This window comes from Pristis pectinata, chromosome 14 (assembly GCF_009764475.1).
Source record: "Pristis pectinata isolate sPriPec2 chromosome 14, sPriPec2.1.pri, whole genome shotgun sequence".
NCBI lineage: Eukaryota > Metazoa > Chordata > Chondrichthyes > Rhinopristiformes > Pristidae > Pristis > Pristis pectinata.
In genome coordinates, this window is record NC_067418.1 from 42,315,349 (window position 1) to 42,335,788 (window position 20,440).

The 20,440-nt window shown below is 42.0% G+C and overlaps 1 protein-coding gene across 1 annotated transcript in view; it reads right to left on the minus strand.

Moving 5' to 3' along the window:
* The window catches only part of LOC127577716 (N-acetyl-beta-glucosaminyl-glycoprotein 4-beta-N-acetylgalactosaminyltransferase 1-like), a 591,438-nt gene that overhangs the window by 123,301 nt on the left and 447,697 nt on the right, over positions 1–20,440 (minus strand). The gene's annotated exons all lie outside the window — the stretch shown is intronic.

Sequence of the window (20,440 nt, forward strand, 5' to 3'; positions counted from 1 at the left end):
GTCTAAATATATTCTCTCACATGAACTAATTCGAGTTGTTACATTAGCAGGCAATCTGTGGGTTCATTGACTTGTAGCCTTCCAGAGTTCGTTCAATGAGGGCATGGCTATGGCCCTGTTTAACCTCCCAGCTGGATGTGGAAGGAGGAAATTCTGCATACAGACCTGACCGATATGTATACCTGGTCCAAACCTACCGCAGTTTGGGTCATTGTTGCAACAGTCTGCTGTGTGCACATGAACTGCATTGTTTTCTGCATTTAGTTCTATAGGTTTTAATTGTCTATAAAATGCTTAGGAATGCCTGAGCTCATGATAGGCACTAAATACATACAATTTCATTTATTTGCTTTTTTATACCAACTGTGATGAGCGGCCTCTCCTTTGTCTCCAGCAGAGGTGGTAGCCAAGACATCTGCAAAGTCTAATATTACAAATGATGGGGAATCGTCTGCTCTCTGCTTAGCACATACTAGCAAGTATGGGGCAGTACGGGTTTGCACTGCAACTTTGTACATTCTGTTTGCTCAGTCTGCGATCACCCTCCAGCATGTGCTTCTCATAGCTGTAAACACATTCAAAGGGAAATAGCAACCAGGTCCAACAGCAACACAAACAGCGCCACTCATCCAGCACACAGATGAGACTCCCATTTGAATGAAGTCTCCCTTTGAAAGCCGCTGCACACATTCCAACCAACAGTTAAGAAATTCTGTACCTCAGAAAGGCTTCCTTTGTCAAGAGAAAACAGTTTTGCAAACATGAATGCCAGACTTCCTGTCGAGGAATTTCAATCAGATATATTCTGTACCAATTCCATTAGATTTCAAATCCTTGATTCTTCCTTCTGTATAATTTAAATTTGATAACTTTGCCAGTATACAGCAGTGTATCTGAAGCTGATCTTTTAAGTGAATTGTACACTCTCTTGTGGCACTGAAAATTTAATAGTAAACACGCTGTGCTGCAACAAAACGAACCTCCTTTTGAAACATATACTTTGACGAGTTCTGAAAGGATCGTTACAAATTTATCCTTGCCCACAGTAAGGAGATAAGAAAAAAAGCATTTCTTCAGAGAAAAGAGCAGAAAGACCCGAAGTTATAAAAAGAATAATGATTAGAATTTACAAGCCTTCATCAGAGAAAGAAATAAAATCCATCTATGCAAGATTCTCACCACAATTATTGCACTCTTGGGAATATTGGTTGTGAACAATAATTGTTATTTTTAAGTCTGTCGGCCCTTTAAGAGTTGTGTTATTTGATTTACTGCTCTCTGGGCTACAACCGTGCTTACGGGAAGTTCCTGAGGCAGACTGCAAAGAGCCCTTGAATGCACTACACACGCCTTGTCTGAGCCCTTTGTGTCTCATGGAATACACTGTGATATCAAAGGATTACAGTCATTAAAAGCAGCAAAGTCATTGAGGACATCAAATGACTTCATGACTGGCAATGACAAGGCTGAGGAGCTCATGATTACTCACAACAAACTTGAGGTACGGACTTGACCATGAGAGAAAGAATAGGTGATTGCCTAAAATTTGTTTCAAGAGGCAAGCCTGGTAACTGTTGGAAACAGTGCAAGAATGGCAGTCCAGTCTCAGACCAGTTACTTTAGAAACCTCAGTGGTAGTCATAAAATGTGGAACTCCTTCTGTCGAGTTGTTTCCTTCGTCCTACCCATTCCCCCAACCCTCTGTGACTTAAAAATAACTTGATACTCTCTCTTTGTGAGTTCTGATAAAATTTGGAATATTAATCCTGTTTCTCTTTCCACAGATGCTGCCTGACTTGCTGAGTGTTTCTGGCATTTTCTGTTTTTATTTTATAAAATAGACTATCTGGCCAATTACTGCATTGCTATTTGTGTGAACAAACCATGCACAAATTGACTGCCAATTTTTTCTACTTCTTTAAAACCATGTCAATGTGCATCATTTCGAGCTGTCTTGAGCTCCCAAAATGTGTGGAAAAAATTTTCTTTTTAAAACTGTACCACTTAAGATTGTCAAGCAATTTTTTTAAAAAAAATCAAGTATGATTAATTTCACATTCATCACAGTTTTAATGGTATTGTTAAGAAATGATAAGTATTTTACCCTTAATTTGCCAAAGTAGAATCCTTTGCCTTTAAATTAAATCGACCAATGAAAATTGCTTCGCCTTTCTTAATGAGCCAGTGAAGAAGGTGCGAGAAATCAGGACAAGGGGCCCGTGACAATATGGTAGCCAACGTTCCAGAGAGGTGACAGGTCAGAATTGGCCTGTGGGTTTTTTTTCATAGATCTATTACCTTCCCCATTAAGGGCACACAGGTGGGGGACCTGAGGCAAAATGGGGGTGGGGATCTACAGAAATGTGGCAGCCAGGGCTCTGAGGAAATGTGGCGGGTTGGGTTTAACTGCATGAGACATGGTACAAAGTGGTTTTTTTTAACAGTCAAACCTACATTTCTTTGGTTAAGGCACGCACGTGAATTGTACTTTGCTTCACAATTGCGTTAATGGTATGTGTTAACTGTGCATAATTAAGATATCTTTATCAGTCACATGTACATTGAAACACACAGTGAAATACGTCTTTTGCGTAGAGTGTCTGGGGGCAGCCCGCAATTGTCGCCACACTTCCAGCGCCAACATAGCACGCCCACAACTTCCTAATCTGTACGCCTTTGGAAGGTGGGAGGAAACCAGACCACCCGGAGGAAATCCCCGCAGACACGGAGAGAACGTACAAACTCCTTACAGACAGCGACCGGAATTGAACCCGGGTCACTGGCACTGCAAAGCGTTATGCTCACCACTATACTACTGCGCCTGCACTTTTCATCATCTCTCGTGTGTCAGTGAACTTTATGCTCTTTATAGATTTTAATGCCAATCTTATTGCCAAGCTGCTGGTGTGCTGAGGCTTGTGAGAAGCAGGGCAAATTAGACAGTAAGTTCCTGATTTAACTGCTCAGGTTTGCTATCCCCTTCAGTCCACGATAACTTTTAGTGCCAACAGTATCATGGTTATTTCTACCAGAAAATCCAGGACTTCTAAGTGGCACAAATAGCAAGTGCTGTTTCCTAAAAGTAAATCTACACCTTAGAAATGTATCTATTTAAGCTTTCAGGAGCTGAAATAACTGTAACTGTGAAACCTCTGAAGTGAATTTCATACGTAGTAAAATTGAGTAATGTCAATGCTGTGGACTGGAGTGCTACAAATACTTGTAGCAATGATTTTGGATGCAGTAATTGCATCCAAGTTGCATTTGGATGCAATTACTGCATCCAATATCATTGCTACAAGTATTGAGGTGACGGTCTTTAAGGTTCAATAACAAGTCTCTCATGTAAGCAGATCACTTCTTAAGGAATTTACATTTCTTATACCAATATCTGATCTTACAATATTGTGACCCATGGGTTTGGAACAATGAAAGCTCCATGCACCGCTAAAGTTTCTAATGCAGGCCATCCCTGGGGTAACGAACATATTCTATTTTTACAGATGTCCGTAAGTTGAAAAATACACAAATATCACTCGATATGGTAACTATACCTCCACACTATTGTAACGAATGGCATCAAAAGCACATAAGACTGATAAGAAAGAACAATTACTAAAAGTGGAGAGAGAGAGGAAATAAGATCTGCCATTCATAGGAATGAACGTATGTAGGCACATTGGACCTTTGAATTTAATAACATTATGGGAGTTCGTTCATACATACAGGTGTACATAGGTCGGGGGTTCATAACTTGTGGACAGCCTGTAAATATCCCTCCAAGTTTCGGGTGAGTTGGGGCAAATGTCCATCATAGCAATCATCATATAAATTAGCAAATCAGCAACTGCAGTAAATCCAGCTGCACTTTGACTTAATTCCAGCTGACTTCCTGCTGTAATAAAGATAATAAAATGCACCACAGCATCCCAGTTAGATGAGTATATAAATTTTCTGGCCAAGATCTCCTAAGCTGGCTATTTATCTACTTTATAACTGTGGTTAGATCAGCAGCTTGAATTTAAATTTCTCAAATCCATCGTCTTATTGCCTCTTTGTAAATTTTTCAGTGTTACAACCCTCCAAATATACCACCTGCTTCCAGATCAAGATTCCTGTACTTATCCACCTTTCTCTTTCCCCTATCATTAATATTTATGCTTTTTGTGCATCTAACTCTGGAATTCCCTCGTGATACGTTTTCATTTCTTCTGCTTTAAGATCCTTCTTAAATCTTGCACCAGGTTTGCAACTACCTTTTTCGAAAGACGTACGGGTTAGGAAGTTGTGGGCATGCTATGTTGGCGCCGCAAACGTGGCGACACTTGCGGGCTGCCCCCAGAACATTCTATGCAAAGATGCATTTCACTGTGTTCTGATGTACATGTGACTAATAAAGATATCTTATAACAAGTTCTTTGGTTCAATGTCAATTCTAGTGACGTAGCTGAGAACATTTCCCTTTGTTAAAGGGGCTATGTACATACAAATTTCTAAAATAAAAGATAGCAATTGAAAAGGAGTTGAAACCCAAAATTGTCGAGTGAAATGAATGAATTTTGGGTGAATAAACTGAGAAGTTAGTCAGCTACAGGAAGACAAAGGATATATGGAACACATCCTGACAGAGATTGGAGGTCTGGCCAAGTCTCTGGAAATTATACAACTGGACTGCATTTGAACATGTCCACTGAAGATGGCCAGTTACCATCTGTTTCGAATCTGGGAGAGCTAATCTGAGTAATTCCAGGCCGTTCAGTTAAACTTCAATACTCGGGAAAGCTTTAATGTTTTTGATGGAGGGTAAAATTACTACAAGTTTGATTTTGAATATGTAAATAACGAAGGACAAGCAAAGACTCTTTCATTCCTGGGGTTCATGACATAAAATAGTGAGACATCATACTTCATGATGTGTACACACCCGCCCCTCCTAAAGGTTGTATGATCTCAGGGGAGATGTTAAAAATAAAATAAAATCCTAGGCCAATTCAGAATAAGAAAATGAGAAATTCTTCTCAGACCCACCCATAGTAATCAAAGCATCCTGAATCCTTGCAGTATCGAGCTTTTATAAAAAAGTTGATTTATACACTGGCCAGAAAGAAGTTCAGCTCTGGCTGCAAGGAATTTGTCAGGTTGTCATCCACTAATCAAGATGGCAATCTTTTCCAGTATTCTCTGGGAAAAGAACTATACCTCCTGATACCCAACCTAGCATTCTAAACTTATTATGTGACCCTCTGCCCTTCACTTATTTGGAACGAACCATCAACTTGAACACAATCCAATCCCTTTACCATCTTATAAACTTAATCACATCATCCCTAAACTGACTCGATCGACTCTTCTCTGAAAGGTAGTCCGGTCTTATTGAGACAAACCTGCCCCTGCTGCACCTCACTGCTGCTAATAAATATGGGTCAAGGTGAGGCCTTGGAAAATAAGGACCACTTCCCATATGTTGGGAGCCACTTCTCAGCAAAGGCAGAAATCAATGGTGAAATTCACCATCATCTTCAGTGTGCCCCCAAGGCCTTTGGTTGTCTGAAGGAAAGTGTGTTTGAACATTAAGACTGCAGACCTGCCACAAAACTCATGGTCTACCAGGCAACAGTGACCCATGCCCTTCTAGATCCTTCCCTGACCTGCATTACCTACCTCAGGCACTGAAGATACCAATGACATTATCTCCACAAAATTCTCCAAATTTATCAAAAGGATAAGTGAGCCAATGTCAGAGACCTCTCCCAGGCCAACATCCCTAGCACTGGGGTCCAAGGTACTCTCAGTCAGCTCCACTAGGCGGGCTACATCATTCCCATGCCCAACACCAGAAACAGACCCTCTGTTCTGAGCTCAGAATAGTAAGTGATTACCAGGTAGACAGAGGAAAAGATTCAAGGACATATTCCAAGCCTCCCTGAAGGAATGGACCATCTTCACATTCTTGGGAATGCCAGGCCAATGACCACTCAAAGTGGAGAAGGAACGTTCGGGATGGTATTAAGAAACTCTTGTCCATGTATTGGGAGTGAACAGAGACCTGGGTAAGAGGTGGAAGGAGAGCCATTCAACCTGTTTCCATACTGGCCAGCTATCACCAGAATCACTAGAAAAGATTGAAGGCTCTGTGTTTAGGGAGATGGACAGTAAATTGCATTAAATTTAGATTAAAAAGGAGGGTAGACACAACAGACTGCAGATGCCAGAATCTGGAGCAACACACTTCGAAGTGTCCGGATGAATGGTCCCACCCCGAAATGTTGACTGTCCATTTCCCTCTGCAGATGCTGCCTGATCCGCTGAGTTCCTCCAGTGCTTTGTGTGTTGCCTAAAAGGAGGGCAGCAAGGGCATTTTTTTCTCTCTAAAACAAAAGAGCACTCAGGAGTGAATAGATGTGTCCCACAGGGCTCAATCCTGGAGCCATTTCTCCTTAAGTGTGCATTACTCATTTTGCAAAGGTCCACATTGGAATGGTGTTTAAATTTGCTCATGATACCAAATGGTTACTCCTTTAGAAAAACATAGCAAGCTGGAAAGATAAGATAGGGCATAGACTAAAATGTGACAGAAAAATATCAATGCCAGAGGTGTTACAATTTGGCTATAAGACACCATTAAATGTAATCAGAATGGCAATAGGCCCAGTCCATACTCTCAGCCTGTGATCAACCTGTAAATTCAACTTAGTTGAGAACAAACCAACCTTCTCTTATATTATACCAAGATTTCCCACAGATAAATGATCAAAAATGCCAACATGAAATAGTTACCATTAAACTCATTCAGGTAAGGTCTGAGGCAGAGAAAAGGCCATTTTGCTCAATTCCCATTAAGCAGTTTTAATTTCTAGGCTCATTACAGCTTCAATTATATGACAAATCTACTTTGGCTAGCCTGCCTTTTTATTCATCTGTGTAAGACTATCAATTGGTATCAATTAATGCCATCTATAAACTGTGCTTTAAACCCATTAGGAAACTGGGTGAAACTGTCAAAGTCCATCTAGAAGAAACAACAATTGCCTCTTCTGAATTAGACTTGAGCATGAAGTCCAAAAGTGAAGTGACAGGGTCATAACCCACGACTGCTCTTTTTTATTCTAATACCTCATTCCGTATGACATAAATGTTAGAATTCGCAAGTGAATCTTAAGTCCACGTTACATTCAGCTGTGATTCTCTTCCAAGAGTGTGAGGATGTTCTTTTGTGAATTGGCCTGAGAGGGACAAAAGTCTGCAGTACTTTAACCAAGAAAGTGGGATAGCTATAAGGAACTGTCAAATTTAACACTATTATTAAAAATATTGTTTTAAAAGAAGGATTCATACAAGCAAGGGCTTGGAGTTAACTACATGTGAGGTTACTTTATCTACCATTTTTTGGATGTCAGAATTTCAACACTACACTTCAATAAGAGAGAGTAAACAGTCATTTCCTAAAGAGTTTTTTTTGCGGCAGTTTGGGTAATGCCATGGATTTGGAGCAACCTGCCACTGTAAAGAAAAATAATACTCTTGTTTAACATCTCAGGATTTCATGCTTAGTAATTGGACCTGAGTGGTCTGAAACAGCCACTCTCACCAGAAGAATATATTTTGTGTTTTATTCCAAAACGAGACAGTGAATGCAGTGACATTGTCGAGATCAGTTAATTTTCTTCTAACCTTATCAAGAACTGGGGTGCCCTGAAGGACCTAGAAGTCCTCGTTAAATCCTTGTTAATTGCAAGGGGAAAAAACATAGACTTCCGACAGATAACAGATAAATGTGGATACCAGAAGGCCACTGGCAACGACACCAAGGTTGTAATGACATACAGCGATCAACTCATCCATGGATATACATAACAACTTCTCTACAAGTTTCAGCCTGTCAAAACCAGCTCTAGCTACAACCTACCTGGTGTTCCCAACCCCAATCCAGCTCCCTAACCCTAAACATAACTCTACCCACGTTCCTAATGCCAAAAGTTCTTGATCCTGATCCCAGCTCCAGCTGCACTCCTGGACCGCACCCCAGACCTTGACTGCGGCTGCAGATCTACCCATATTCCTGACCTCTGGTGTTCCCAACACCAACCTGGCTCCAACTGCACATTGACTATTAATACATTCCCTACTTGCCAGCTCAAGTTATCAAACGCAAGCATGTGGTACAGGACACCATGAGAGAAGGCTCTGCAATTTACCAACACTCGCCCTTGGAGGCTGAGGGGAGACCTGAAAGAAGTTTATAAAATTATGAGAGGTATAGATAGGGTAGACAGCTGGTATCTATTTCTCAGGGTAGAAATGTCGAATACTAGAGGGCATAGCTTTAAGGTGAGAGGGGGAATGTTCAAAGTGGATGTGCGGGGCAAGTTTTTCTTTAACCAGAGGGTGCCTGGAACAGGCTACCATGGTGGTAGTGGAAGTAGATATGATAGTGGCATTCAAGGGGCTTTTAGAGAGGGACATGAATGTGCAGGGAGTGGAGGGATATGGATCATATGCAGGCAGAAGGGATTAGTCTAATTTGGCACAGACATCGTGGCCTGAGGTGACCGTTCTGTGTTCTAATACGTGGCCGACCTCATGAGTATACAGATCCGTGGATAGTAGGTCAGTGGATGATAAGAACTTGGTGTAATGAACTTCTAAAAAATGAGAAATCAGCCAAGTCTCTAAATTTGGTCTTTATACACTCAAGTTGAGCTATAGCTGCAATTTTTAAGTTATCTGCTGGGTTATTTATATAAACTTCCACACAGCTGCCTGCACTATATTCCCACAGCAAACGCTTGATAAGTGCAATGACTGCTTTGGTTCACGGAAGTCTTATTATCACCTACACGTCATTAATTTGTTAACTGTATTTCATACCACTGAGTAAGCTCGTGGAAACAATGAGATAATAGAAGAGGCAGATGTTCATCAGGGAGAAGACTAACTAAAAGCACAGGTTGCTCCCATGCCATTAAAAGGATTAAAGCATTGCCCCAGCACCCCCAAAATAATCCACTACATCGCCTTCCCTCCCATCTCAGATGAGGTGACTGCTTGAAGGCTGTATATTTACAAACATTTTTGATTTTAATGCAAGAAGGCCCACAAGTCAAATCAGTAAATCCAAAATTCATGTAACTATGTCAGTGGATGATGAGAACTTGGTGTAATGAACTTCTAAAAATGAGAAATCAGCCGAGTCTCTAAATTTGGTCCTTATACATTTCCAAAACAAGCAACGGCCTTACAGCACATCATTCACCCCAGGAGATGTGCCATTTTTGCAGTCTCGTTCCACGACTTAAGCTCCCATGCATTATTCAGTTGGGTACAGATTAGAATCATATTCGGACAGCATCCATTTTTCTACATCCAACTCAGTTGCACAGATGAAACAGACTGACAGAGGTCAAACGTTTAACCCTCGTAACCCTGACCTTCGCACGAGTAATTCACCAGACAGTTAAAGCTCCCCTCCACCCCACCCGGCGTGAGTGCCATCATTTGTTTTAAAGAACGGGGTCATCAATGAAGGAACTCCTGGAGAGTCCTTGAAGTGTGCAGTTCAAGGAACAGTCTGCCATGAATGCTCCATCTCTGAGCTGCCAAGTGGATGCCCTTTAACAGCTTCAGCTTGCAGGTGATCCTACACCTACCACAAGGCAATTATCCTGTCAAAGCTTACTGAAGGAGCTAGGTCATAAACATTGTACTGAGAAGGTAAGATTGCATGATGTCACTGACTATTTGCTTGCTCTTGTTCCACAAATTGGAATTTTATTTTAAATTTCAGAAGGGGTCTGACATCATGTTTGAAAATTTTCGAAAATTGGATACGATCAACTGGTGAAAGCAATGGACCCCGGCCGTACTTCAGGGCCTTGGCTTTGGCCGCAGACCCTGCTTCCACTCCAGACACCCCAGCTCACACTCTGGACGAATGAGCGAGCCTGATGCCAGAACACGAGGATTTCTGAACAATCAGATGCCGGACTCTCAGAATGTTACTGTGCATTTCTTTTGACCAGAGATGAATGACCAATGATTTGCAAGCCACTAAAGGGGAGAAAGATCTTGCATTCATTCAGCTTCATGCACATCCTTAGAATATTTTAAAGCAACGCATAGCTAAAGAGTAAATTCTGGAACTGCTTGTTTTGCAGACTGAAATGCAGCTAGTTTCCAAATGAAATTAGATTTGGGCAAACTGAACAGATCAAGTTATCAGTGAACACATCAATTTGAAAGCACTGCAGTCATTATGGAGCCTAAATTGCAGCTAACACTCTCTCCTAACCACATACAACTGAAATGCAGAGTAGCAGGAAGGACACCAACACCCAAGCACTTCTTTATTCTCATACCAGTGCAGATTAATTGCCATTTGACTTCCACTATTTCTTCCTATGATTCCTAAATTACTCGGTCACCTCTATACTTGTTTCCAGATGCAAATATCCACAGGGAGTGAAATGGCGAAAGCTGAAGAATTTCTTGCTGACTTCAAGGCCTTTGGACAAACCAATTACTCATTGGCATGAATGCATTCGTTGGCATTCCCCTTGGAACAGAGCACGACTGGGAGAATGAGCAGCCAGCATAGGCAACAGGACAAGGTGTTGGAAGGGGGAGGAGGGAAGCCCATGATTATCCGGGGTGTTCAAGGAGCAAACTCCGCTGTGAGGGGTGTCTGTGCTTGAGTATCAGTGTTCTGACTGAAGCTGTTGCTTTGCATCTTCAGGGCAGGCCAAAGAATCCCTGTGACCGCCACAAAGAAAATCTATGCATCTGGCTCTGTCCAAACTGGAGATACTGTCAACATCTCTGTTTGCCAGAGGCAGCAGCAGAAAGAAGTAGTCTGTGCACCACTGAGCACCTTTCGTTGTGTAACATTCTTATGTTCATCTTTATCTTACAGCAGAACCACTGATATCCAGCTCTGCCTGAACAGAGACAGTGAATCCAACAGGTCAATGACCCGGTTCAGGCTGCAATCATGATGCCTTCCTTCTCTACAGGCCGCCATGCCAGATACATTTGAATAACCGCTGCAAACCAAAGGACGGTCATTGGATCACAAGGGCCATCTGTTGACGATGCGGCTCTCGGCTCTGACACACTACGTACACAGATGTGTGCAGCGGGTGTAGAGTGGTAACCATACATCCAAACAACATCTGATCAAGTAGGTTATTGCCATGCTGAGACAATACTTCCTTTGGTCCAAACTCTCCAAAGTGGTTTGCAGCAGGCCAGCAAAGTAGATCCCGGATTTACTGTCTGTACTGCAACGTCACTTGCTCTGTCAGGAGTTGCTGAGCAACAAGAGCTGAGGGGAAGGAGTGAGAAGGGAAGTTGGACGGACGGGCCATTCACAAGGAAGTCCCCACCTTCTCAATGCCCCGGTGTGGAATCTTGCCTGCCCGCTGTCACTGACCATCACAGATTACATGTGACCACATCATAAAACAATGAATATTCCACAAACTTATAAATGACATTTTGCTAAATCCCATACAGAAGTCAACCTATCATTTTGGTGCATCCATTAGTAGATTTATTTTTGTCCAAGTGCTCCCGTACAGTGCGCCCTGTAGCTAGTACTACTCCCGTACAGTGTGCCCCCCAGTAGTTAGTGCTACTCCCGTACAGTGCGCCTCAGTAGTTAGTGCTACTCCCGTACAGTGCGCCCCCCAGTAGTTAGTGCTACTCCCGTACAGTGCGCCCCCCAGTAGTTAGTGCTACTCCTGTACAGTGCGCCCCCCCAGTAGTTAGTGCTACTCCTGTACAGTACGCCCCCAGTAGTTAGTGCTACTCCTGTACAGTACGCCCCCAGTAGTTAGTGCTACTCCTGTAGTGCGCCCCCAGTAGTTAGTGCTACTCCTGTACAGATTCCCCCAGTAGTTAGTGCTACTCCTGTACAGATTCCCCCAGTAGTTAGTGCTACTCCTGTAGTGTGCCCCCAGTAGTTAGTGCTACTCCCATAGTGCGCCCCCCAGTAGTTAGTGCTACTCCTGTAGTGTGCCCCCAGTTGTTGATGCTACTCCTGAACAATGCTCCCTCAGTAGTTAGCGCTACTCCTGTACAGTGCGCCTCCAGTAGTGCTACTCCTGTACAGATTCCCCCAGTGGTTAGACCCGGCTGGCGGAAGGCTGATGACATTCAGCGGGGGAGTCAAATTTGAATCGTTCTGAGTGTAAATTGGTTTATTATTGTCACATGAGCCAGGGTACAGTGAAAAACATTTCTTGCACACATCCCTATAGATCAATTCATTACAACAGTATATTGAGGTAGTACAAGGGAAAAGAATAACAGAATGCAGATTATAGTGTTACAGTCACAGAGAAAGTGTGGTATAGGTAGACAGCAAGGTGCAAGGCCACAACGAGGTAGATTGTGAGGTCAAGAGTTCATCGTATCATACCGTTCAATAGTCTTCTAACTGCAAGATAGAAGCTGTCCTTGAGCCTGGTGATACATGCTTTCAGTCTTTTGTATATTCTGCCCGATGGGATGGGGGAGAAGAGAGAATGCCCAGGGTGGGTGGGATCTTTGATTATGCTGGATGCTTTACTGAGGCAGCGTGAAGTATAGACAGAGTCCACGGAGGGGAGACCAGTTCCTGTAGGTGGCCTGGTTGTGAGTGGCATGAGCTTGACGCAGGCCGCAGTGCTGTGGGTTGGCCAGCCAACAGGCAGTCAGCAAGGACAATGGCAGACTGGGAACATGGGGGGGGGGGGGGGAAGCAGTGATTCATGATTTAAGCAACAATAACGTGGAGAAGCACCTCATCAGCAATCAAAAATATATGGTCCATTTACTTTTGGTGAGCAGCAATTGAGCCACATTTGCTGGACTCCTATTTGGAAAGTCCACAATGGAGGGAGGGCCCCCGGCACAAATGACCACATGTAATCTGGCCACTGGCAGATTCGCAAAGCCTTGAGCAGAGCAGAGCCTCCCTGATCAACAGGAGCACCAACCCTTCCCAGAATTGTTTCAACGAGCAGGTAAAAGTTTCCAAGAGATTGAATGTTTGGATTGTTGATTGCATCCAAAAATATCCAAAATCTATTAAAAATTAAACACACTAATAATCATTTATTAATTGAAAAAATTAAAAAGATAAAGCTCTCAAAAATACCTGAAAATGATTAAATTATCAATGCGAGAAACTGTAAATCTAAATGATACTTGGTGTCTCTGGCAGCCATTCTTCTCCGTTTCCGAGAATGGGCTCAATGGATTTGTAGCAGATTCAGTGGTTATGAAACCACCAGCAATCAGCTATGCAAAAGTTGAGGAAGTCCTCCTCTGTGTGGAACTGCCACCACTTCTGTGGAGGATTTGGGCCATTTGGTCAGTGTTGGGAGACCTTGCAAATTCCTTCACATATAATCATCAACAACCATCTTGGCAGCAGTCCGAATTGTGTGGAAGTGAAATGATCTTTGATGCGACAGCAGGCAAGTCCAAGTGCTTTGTGCTACCTCAGTACTGGTCTCCCACGTGCTCCATGAAGCACTGCAGGCTTCCCAAAGCACCAATCATGATCTGCACTCATCCTCTGGAACCTGGTCTGTTGAAGGCCTCAAAGGAACTGAATCCATGTGCAATTCCATCCTCCAGCTGGCAGACACCTGAACTAACCTTTCTCCCTGTCCTGGCTGCAGACTCAATTCTAGACTCCCCTAAGTTACCCACTGAGCAAAAATCCACGTTGATGGTTGCGAGCATAAAATCAACTTGTCTTTTTAAAATAAGAACAAAAAAATGATGGAAACACTCAGCAGGTCAGGCAGTATCTGTGGTAAGAGAAACATTTCAGATCCAGGTTCCTTCACCTTCTCGTTGTTCATCCATTGCCTGATAGGTTGCAGCTCTTGGGTACTTGAAATGATTATAGAGGCAGAGGTTATGGTTGCAAGAAGAGGTTTGGGAATTAAGAGCCACTTGCTAGTGGTGTGATGAACTGAGCCGGGGAGGAGGCTTCACATTCAGATGGTTGGACATCAGCACCAATAATCTGGCACACTCAGATTGCAGTGCTGGACAGGGAGATTTTCTGGACTATCAGATGTTATTCATGTTAATACCCCAACACATTTTTAAATTCACTTTCTTTGGAGAAGTTCCACAGTATTGCAATAAATTTTCCAGTGAACCTGATCAGTTGAAAGGGAAGATGGGAATGGGCGCCAATGGTGAGTTCAAAAGGAGCACAGAAACCAGGGCGCTGGTCAGTCCAAATGGAATGCAGGAACTGGGGCCCCAGTGAGTTCAAAGGGAGTGCAGGAAGCAGGGTCCTGATCAGTCTAAAGGAAGCAAAGGAGCTGGCGTCCCAGTGAGTCCGAAGGGCGTGTGGCAAGCATCACCTGATGAACCAGATGCCGAACCATTGGAATTTCCAAATAGTTGGATAGTGGATTATCAGAGTTTTATTGGTAACAGATTAAATTATATTCACTTGTCTTGAGTATTCATATGCAAGGTTATTCAATGTCTTGTCGGCACAACATTGTGAGCCGAAGGGCCTGTACTGTGCTGTAATGTTCTATGTCTTGCCCCAGTGAATCCAGGTCCTCAGCACGTACACCTTACTCTGAATCAGGTTTATTATCACTGACATATGTCGCAAAATTTGTTGTCTTGTGGCAGCAGTACAGTGCAAGACGTAAAGACATACCTTGGTACAAGTGACAATAATAAACCAATACCGATAGTGCAAAAGAGGAATAAGGAGGTAGTGTTCATGGACCACTCAGAAGTGTAACGACAGAGGGGAAGAAGCTGTTCCTGAATTGTTGAATGTGGGTCTTCAGGCTACGTTGAACTCCTGGGCTACTCCCTGGGCTTTTTTTTTGGGCAGGCACGGTAGTGTCGCGGTTAGCGTAACGCTTTACAGTGACAGCGACCTGGGTTCAATTCCGGCCACTGTCTGTAAGGAGTTTGTACGTTCTCCCCATGTCTGCGTGGGTTTCCTCCGGGTGCTCCGGTTTCCTCCCACATTCCAAAGACGTACAGGTTAGGAAGTTGTGAACATGCTATGTTGGCACCGGAAGCGTGGCGACACTTACGGGCTGCCCCCAGAACACTATAATGCAAAAGATGCATTTCACTGTGTGTTTCGATGTCCACGTGACTGATAAAGATATCTTATCTTATCCTCCCAGTGCCCTGTGCCTGGAGGATCTCCTGGTCCCCTGTGGGTACAGGGCACATTTCCAATGATTCACCAGGATCAAAAAACCTTGAAGGCTTCTTCCTCCCAAGTTATGCTACTTTTCACTGTTTACTATATTACGTCTTCTCTTTGAGAGATGCAGGCTGGCTTTAAGTTGAATGGATGCTAGTGACTCATGACAATGGGTCCCCTTTTGATGCATCCAGCCACTCAACAGCATGCTTACTGCTTGCTGGACTCTGAAATCATTACATAAGCAGGCTGCTTAAAGTTGGAGTGCTGACTGCAATGGGCGAGTGTTAATCACGCACTGCAACCTCTGCATTATCAAATTTTAAGCTCCGTGGGATCTTTTATTCCCACCCAAATAAGTGGATGGGGCCTTAGCCAAATCCAAAAGAGGAAGTGTATTCAGACGTTGCCTTTCACACCCACAGGAAAGCCCAAAGCACTTTGCAGTATGTTGCTTTGGTGTACTTTTATAGTTGTTCAATAGACAGACAAGGCAGTCACTTTATGTACAGCAAGCTTCTACAAATGGGGAATCAGATTAATGACCAGTGACTTTGTTTTGCTGGTGTTGATTGAGAGACTGAAGTTGGCCAAGACATCCGAACTGCCTGCTCTTCTTTGATTGGTACCATTTTTTATCCGGAGCTGAATCGACAGATGGTGTCTCTGTTTGACATCTCATTTGAAAGACAGCACCTCTGATGCCAAGATTTCCCTCCGTTGCACTGAGAATTGTTGGACGGATTTTAAATCAAAACATTTTAAATATGCTCCTAACATGTCTCATATTTGTTTCAGGCACAAAAGAGTTGGTTTATTTCCATGTCGACCAACAAGGCTGAAGACCTGAGATGGGTGCCAGCTCTGTGTAATACTTGTGGATGCCTGTTTTATGTGGTCACCTCCTTTCAAAGATAAGCCCAGATTTCTCCTGCATTATCTCAAAAGCTAATGAGTGGAAAATCTCTATTCTGAAATAAAACGTTCCATGTACCTTTATCTTGAATATAGAAGTTGCTGTGAAAAATCCTGACCCAGGCACCATACTGACAGACTGCTGATGGAACGGTGTGGAGCCACCCTAGGGATGTCATAAATTGTGATGTGGATCTCCTTTTGTATGGGTTTTGAGCTTGAGTAAAACACAATAACAATGCTTTCAACAGTAATAGCTCACTAAAAAGGCAAAGCTGATCTTAACCTCAGTAAGGTTGAACACTGTGTGGGTGGACTCCAAATTAACATAATTGGGGATGCTTATTTCATAAGGTCACCTCTTTTCAAGGGTAGAAAGCCCAATTTTCTTTGGAGTTATCTAAATCTCTTGATGAGCGTAAAATCTCAAAACAATTTTTTTTTAGAAAGAAACTTTTTTTTTGTGGAATTTGGCAGATGCTGTGAAAGGTTTTGTTCCCCTTAAGAGGCCAAATCAAGCACAGATTTATCAATCTTTCCGTATTTTGATGGGGTGCTTGTTGAGCACCCAGGTGATTGCAACAAAAGCTGAGCCAATTAATGTACAATAAAGTTAATAGCTTTCCAAACCCCAGCAGGAAAATGTAATTGCATCTCAACACTTCATATCATAGCACTCAAAAAAAAACACACAGCATATGACTGATAAAAATGCATGTAGATATTCCTTAGGTGGTAACACACCTTCACATCAGCTACCATACAGATAATGAATTCTCAAATGTAATTCTAATCCAGAGACAAATGTTGACGTGCAGTGACAGTCACAAGGTAGAACAAGTCAGTCCTGTATCTGCTCTCCTATTAAACTGAGGCGAATGCAGCTTCTTAGTAAATGTGGTTTATAACTAAGCATTCTGTCACAATGTAGGAGTGCTTCAGCCCACTGGCTATATAATTTGAAGAGAATTAGGCCTCCAAATAGAATTAGAGCCAGAACCTGTTACAGCTCACATTCGAGGGGAAACAAACAATCAGCATTCTGGCAAATAGCAACCCCATTACAGTACATTAAAACTGATACCATTCTGTATTCTCTGCTAAGACTGTACCTTGCATCTCTATGAAGAGCATCTCTCACACCTTCCCAGCCCTAAAAGTTTGGGAAGTATCAGATGTGCGAGCAGTATATTTGGAAAAACAATACGGATCGTACCTGGCAATGGATTCTCATTTCCTAAGTGGAAGGAAAACTGGGAAGAGTTAGCTCCAGACTACACTTGCACTTGTTGAAAGTAGAGAATGGCCAGGTATCTTGAGGCGGATTGCTTGGTATTTTAGCAAATGGTCCATTTCTCAGGTAGACAACAGACAGAGAAAATTTCAATGTCCTGTCAAATGTTACAATATAATTCTTTGTTTTTAAATTCATCCACCACTTTCCTCTGTAACCGTCATGTTTTTCCCCATTCTGAAGTCCCACCTGTGACCATGGCTTTTGTAAACCTAATAGATTTCTACTGGACTTTCAATTTCATTAATCTTCCATGACCTTCACAACTCTGCACTCCTGAGACTTTCCGCTGCCGGCTCCGATGTTTGAAGCCACCATGTGCTCCCTTTAGTCTGCCACTGTACCCTGTGCCTTCTGCGATCCTGGTTTCACTCTCCGGAAATCCCTTACTACCAGGACTACGTAGTGAAACAAACCTCATTGGATGTCATGAGGTTATGAAAGATAATATTTAATTGCAAATAAGTTTTCGCTCTTCACAAAATAAGAGTGGGCCACTCTGCACCTTGTGTCTGTTCCACTATTCAAGAAGACAAAGGCTGATCCGATTTTGACCAACTCCACTTTCCTGTCTGGTCAAATAATTCTTTAGATCAACCTCTTTTGACCAAGTTTCTTTTCCCATTGAAGTTTGGCATTTATTTCCTTGCAATTTTATAGTAAGCTATGGAATATTTTAGGGTGGTATAAGCTATTTATAGTGGTTTTTGAAAATAAAAATTAAGCACTAACACTGCTAAAGGAAATGCAATAGCAATATATTTTTCTTCCGGTATAGTTAAGTACATTGTTAACTGTAAAACTATACATCAAACTTTCACACCCTAAATCTTTATTGCACTAAAGAGCAAGCAAGCTGCAGAAAACCAATGTCACTAAATTCTGGTTAGAAATTCTGTTTAATTATATTTAAAAAAAACTCCAACAGGAAATGGAGCAGCTGAAAAAGAAATGATTGAATGATAAAATAAAGAACTTTTGAAATCTTACTCTTTGGAATTTTTAATGGCAAGATTAATGCATCGCTCAAGAATTCAAAGATCAAAGTGAATCAATGCTTGATAAACTAGTTAGCATTATAACTAAGTCTTATAAATTCCCAAGGGATTTGATTTAGCATTTCAATTTTATCACAATGCTGCATTAAAGACGAATGCATGTTCCTGTCCTTCAAGTCTAGTCGTGCCCTAGTATTTGCTGCCGGGACACGTTGCAGTTGAAAATTCTACAATGGAATTAGTGTAGACCTGTGACGATTTGTAGTGCATATCTCAAAATACCTTACTTGCTGCTGAGCATCCTCAAATATACCATGATTTGGAAAAAAATCATTCATGGGTCATCGACGACACTAGCAAGGATGGCATTTATTGCTCATTCCTATTGTAATGAGAAGGCAATTACTGTACCATATTGGTCGGTCTGGAGTCACATATAGGCCAGATAATGCAAGAATTGGGAGATTCCCTTCACTGGAAGGACACCAGTGGACCATAAAAGTGTCCATGACACTCCAATGGTTTTACGATCACCATTGCTGAAATTACTTTATAATTCCAGATTTATAAAATTAATTGAATTTAAATCTCCCAGCTGCCATTGGAGGATCTGATCTCAGGTCTCCAGTTCGATGGTCCGGACTTGGATGGTAGTCATACATTACCATGTCCCATGCTGCATCACTATTTATAAACCAGGCAGCCGTCTGCTAAAAAAAAATGCACTAAGTCTTTGCACTTAGTGTGGTTAATTGATCTCATGCCGCTTCTATCAGTCAACAACTTTTTTTTAAAGTTACCCATCCTCAGAACCCCGGGCCTTCTGGTGCTCAACAGTTTTTGAGACATTTGACCATTCCATGCCAGGGTTGGCAGCATTTGGAACTGAGTTCCTTTTGGTTGTATTCTGAATAAATTCCCCTTTCTTGCTCAGACCCACTCAGCAAAACTTTCTCCTAAACGAGCAAAGCCGGCACTAATAAGGCACATGAGAAGTGACAAAAATTTCAGTGATGACTGACTCCTCACCTTTGTGATATCTCTGCTAATATCAAATTTGCACACTCGAACGGCAAAGAGCTGGACTGACAAGATCAACGACAAGCTACAGAGTCTCCCGTTAAGAACAGTACAGACACTCACCATTGTGAGAGTCAGAGTTCCTACAGAAGGTTGTGTTGTGACATAGCAGCACTTCATTAAGTATTTGAGAGAATGCAATAATTAACGCATCCCACCTTTCTTCTGGGCAACAGATTTATACTACACAGGCCTGTCAACAATTAATGTATGTTTCATCAGCTCTATGTAAAACATTTCTTATCAGGAACTCAACTAGGTCAGAATATGCAATACCTTTGTCAAATCCAAGGCTTTGGCTGAGCCATTCACAAGGAAAGAAATTCAAAACCTAGAAACAAGACATATGGTACTGCCCACAGACAGATACTTGATTACAAAGACATGGCAATTACAAGCAGCTTGCATTGGCAACACTCACTTTGAATATGAAAGGATTTTCAACAGTGTTTTCTGATAAAAGCTTGAAGGCAAGCACGTGAAGAGAGTCATGGATTCACACAGCATGGAAACAGGCCATCATGCAAGGATGGTGGAAGGAAACTAATAGACCATAGTGTTCACAACACTCTGGTGGTTTTATGGTGCTTAAATAATATTTTAATTCCATATTTATTTAATTACTTTAAAAAGTAATAACATTACTTTTGGGTATTAATAGTGATGATCTCTTTCAGCTGAGCAGCGTGCATATCTCCATAAAACAAAGGGACAAGGCGATCACCTTATTATGTCCTGTTTATTATAATATTATTCTAATTATATCTTATTGGCATAGGATTCAGTTTCAATTGGTGATTATGCTTGTTATATGTTCCATTTTTGGTTACTAAACTGTATTTATTGAACTCAAATTTGTCAAGTCCGTGCTGACTATCAAACACCCGTTTACACTAATCTGACACCAATTCCATTTCATTCTTCCCACTTTCCACTAATTTAGGTTCTACCACTTACCTACCA